Raw genomic sequence first — 4,183 nt, forward strand, 5'->3', positions numbered from 1 at the left:
TGTATTTTATTTTCATACCTTATTTAATCAGGTAGGCAGTTGTGTAACGGGTGTGTCGGCTCAGATGAGGAATAATTCGACCAAAGCCGCAGCGTGTATAGTGTCATGCTTTATTACATAACTGAACACTATAACAAAAATAACAAAGGAGAATGAACGAAAACCGAAACAGTCCTGTCAGGTGCAACCAACACAAAGCAGAAAAACAACTACCACCAAAGCATCGGTGGGGAAAAAGTACCTAAGTATGGTCCCAATCAGAGACAACGATAGACAGCTGTCCCTGATTGAGAACCATACCCAGCCAATCAAACAAAGAAAAACAAACACACTCAGAACAAAGGGGAAACAGTCCCGTAATGCCCCCGTACACAAATTCCGCACCCTGACCAAACCACAAAAATAGGAGACATAAAAAGCTCATCTACATGTCAGGCATGACAGTTGAGAACAAGTTCTCACTTACAACTGCAACCTGGCCAAGATAAAGCAAAGCAGTGCGACACAAACAAACAAACACAGAGTTACCACATGGAATAAACAAACATACAAAGTCAATAACACAATAGAAAAGTCTATATACAGTGTGTGCAAATGAAGTAAGATTAGGGAGGTAAGCAATAAATAGGCCTAGTGGTGAAATAATTACAACTTAGCAAGTAAACACTGGAAGTGATAGATGTGAAAAGATGAAGGTTGCAAGTAGAGATACCGCGGTCAAAGGAGATAAAAAAAAAAATATAAATGGGATGAGGTAGTTGGGTGGCGCTTTATTTACAGAGGCGCTATTACAGTGCAATGATCTGTAAGCTGCTCTATAAGCTGGATGCCTTAAAGTTTGTGAGGGAATATGAAGTCTCCAGCTTCAGTGATTTTTGCAGTTCGCTCCCAGTCATTGGCAGGCAGAGAAATGGAAGGAAAGGCGCGCCAAAGGGAATTGGCTTTGGGTGACCAGTGAAATATAACCTGCTGGAGGCGCGTGCTACGGGTGGGTTGCTGCTATGGTGACCAGTGAGCTGAGATAAGGCGAAGCTTTACCTAGCAAAGATTTATAGATGACTTTGCGAGCCAGTGGTTTCGGCGACGAAATGAAGGTAGGATAGTCAGTTTTACGAGGGTATGTTTGGCAGCATGAGTGAATGATGCTTTGTTGCAGAATAGGAAGCCGATTCTAGATTTCATTTTGGATTGGAGATGCTTAATGTGAGTCTGGAAGGAGAGTTTACAGACACCTAGGCATTTGTAGTTGTCCACATATTCTAAGTCAGAACCGTCCAGAGTAGTGATGCTAGATGAGCGGGCAGGTGTGGGCAGCGATCGGTTTAAGAGCATGAATTTAGTTMTACTTGCATTTAAGAGCAATTGGAGGCCACGGAAGGAGTGTTGTATGGCATTGAAGCTCATCTGGAGGTTAGTTAAAACAGTGTCCAAAGGGCCAGAAATATACAAKATGGTGTCGTCTGTGTAGAGGTGGATCAGAGAATCACCAGCAGCAAGAGCGACATCATTGATGTATAGAGAAAAGAGTCAGCCCGAGAATTGAACCCTGTGGCACCCCCATAGAGACTGCCAGAGGTCAGATTGCCTAGCGGAGAAGGTACGGTGGGATTCGAAATGGTCGGTGATCTGTTTGTTAACTTGGCTTTCGAAGACCATAGATAGACAGGGTAGGATAGATATAGGTCTGTAACCGTTTGGGTCTAGGGTTTCCAATCTTCGGGGATCTCAGACGATACGAAAGAGAGGTTGAACAGGCTAGTAATAGGGGTTGTAACAATTGCGGCGGATAATTTTAGAAAGAGAGGGTCCAGATTTTGCAGCTCTTTCAGAACATCAGCAATCTGGATTTGGGTGAAGGAGAAATGGGGGAGGCTTGGGCAAGTTGCTGTGGGGTGTGCAGAGCTGTTGACCGGGGTAGGGGTAGCCAGGTGGAAAGCATGGCCAACCGTAGAAAAATGCTTATTGAAATTCTTAATTATCGTGGATTTATCGGTGGTGACAGTGGATCGTGGATTTATCGGTGGTGATATTTTAAAACAAATACTTTTACTCAAGTAGTATTTTACTGGGTGACTTTCACTTTTACTTGAGTAATTTTCTATTAAGATATCTTTACTTTTACTCAAGTATGACAATTGGGTACTTTTTCCACCACTGCAACCACATTGGAACAACGACTTAACCACAATGAACTGTCACTTTAACTTAGCTATTGGAACCATATGGATCAGATCATTATTCATACGGCTGACAGTACTATACAGTTGATATAAATTGCATATTGTTTCAGACAACTGTTGGAAGCATTGAAGTCAACATGGGCCAGCATCCCTGTACCACGCTTTAGACACCTTATAGAGACAAGCCCCGACCAATTGAGGCTGTCCTGAGGGCAAAAGGGGATGCAACTCAATATTAGGATGTTGCTCCTAATGTTTTGTACACAGAGTGTGTATTCTGTAGTAAATAAGAGTGTTTTCTTGTATATATACCAAGACTAATTCAGAACACAGCGACAGGGTCGTCTCCAGGGTCGTCTCCAGGGTRGTCTCCAGGGTCGCTGTTAGGCTCTGGAACTCCCTCTCTCCAGCCATCTGTGACCCCCTCCCCCCTCCTCTATTTATTCACGTTTTTGTTTCGTCTGATGTTGTTTTTTTGTTTTATTTTCACAAGTCACTTTGGGTCTTTGAAAAGCGCTATATAAGTCACATGTAAAATATTATTATTATTATTACTATTATTAGTATTATTACTACAATCAACACAGATATATAGACTGTGAGCCGTTACAGCCCTGAATCCATTTCACATCATCTACAGGAATGTATCCTAAATGAACAATGTCTCCCAATATCTGGGTTGCCAACAATCATGTTTACACGCTCATGTTGAGACAGTACTGTGAACACTATGTTAGCGTTCCTGATTGAAAAATCACAGCATGTGTTTGTTGCAGTTCAGTTAGATACTGCAATGGACAACAAGGGATTGTCTGAGATTCTGAGAAGAGAAGAAAGGAATCCACTAACCAGCTGAATACACATAGAAAGTGGCCCCTAATGAAGTGAGTTGATAAATTCAAAGATAGCTTTCTTGGACATTGGGTGAAGCCAGGAAGGGCTTAAGACCAGAACTTCACATTGGTTCATTACAGATGCCCATCTAATGGTAATGACTCACCCATATACACCCCTATATARACACACACCACTATTGGCAGACGGCTTCAGCCCATTGGCCAACAGAATTTAATCCCTTCAACCTATTGGCCAACAGTATTTAATCCCTTCACCCCATTGGCCAACAGTATTTAATCCCTTCACCCTTTTGGCCAATTTTTAATCCATTCAGCCTATAGGCCAACATAATTTAATCCCTTCAACGCATTGGCCAACAGTAATTAATCCCTTCAGCCTATTGGCCAACTGTTTTTAATCCYTTCAGTCTATTGGCCAACAGAATTTAATCCATTCAGCCTATTGGCCAACATAATTTAATCCATTCAGCCCATTGGCCAACAGTAATTAATCCCTCTTTTTCCAATGGAACATCTGAGACATGATTGAACTCTGTCTGACCGTTCCCCCAGCCCTCGCAAAGAAGCTAAGCACATTTGGCCACAACACACACACCTACACACACACACACACCTACACACACACCTGCACACACACTAAGGCCTCTCTGTGAGGAAGGAGAACCCACCAGTTCTGCCCTCTCCCATAGCAACAATTCACCTGGTCATAATAATTACAGAAAGAAGAGTTACCATGCCAACAACTTAATTCCACAGAATGCTTTCTCAACCAATGGCCTGATAAACGTCTGTGCATGTAGAATGTGCATTCTATTTCTATGCATGTACTTGTATTTGTGAGAGGTATTGACATGTTGAATGCACCAAGCTGTCTGTCTAAACTACTGGCACACAGCTCGGACACCCATGCATACCCCACAAGACATGCCACAAGAGGTCTCTTCACAGTCCCCAAGTCCAGAACAGACTATGGGAGGCGCACAGTACTACATAGAGCCATTACTACATGGAACTCTATTTCACATCAGGTAACTAATGCAGTCACTTTAAACCATTCAGGAAGGCCATTCTACTTAAATTGGCTTCTCTCTCTCTCTCTCTCTCTCTCTCTCTCTCTCTCTCTCTCTCTCTCTCTCTCTCTCTCTC

The 4,183-nt window shown here is 42.7% G+C and overlaps 1 protein-coding gene across 1 annotated transcript in view; it reads right to left on the reverse strand.

Moving 5' to 3' along the window:
• Positions 1-4,183, reverse strand: part of adamts6 (ADAM metallopeptidase with thrombospondin type 1 motif, 6) — a 73,669-nt gene that overhangs the window by 13,698 nt on the left and 55,788 nt on the right.

The sequence above is a fragment of the Salvelinus sp. IW2-2015 genome, unplaced genomic scaffold (assembly GCF_002910315.2).
Source record: "Salvelinus sp. IW2-2015 unplaced genomic scaffold, ASM291031v2 Un_scaffold1009, whole genome shotgun sequence".
Classification (NCBI taxonomy): Eukaryota; Metazoa; Chordata; class Actinopteri; order Salmoniformes; family Salmonidae; genus Salvelinus; species Salvelinus sp. IW2-2015.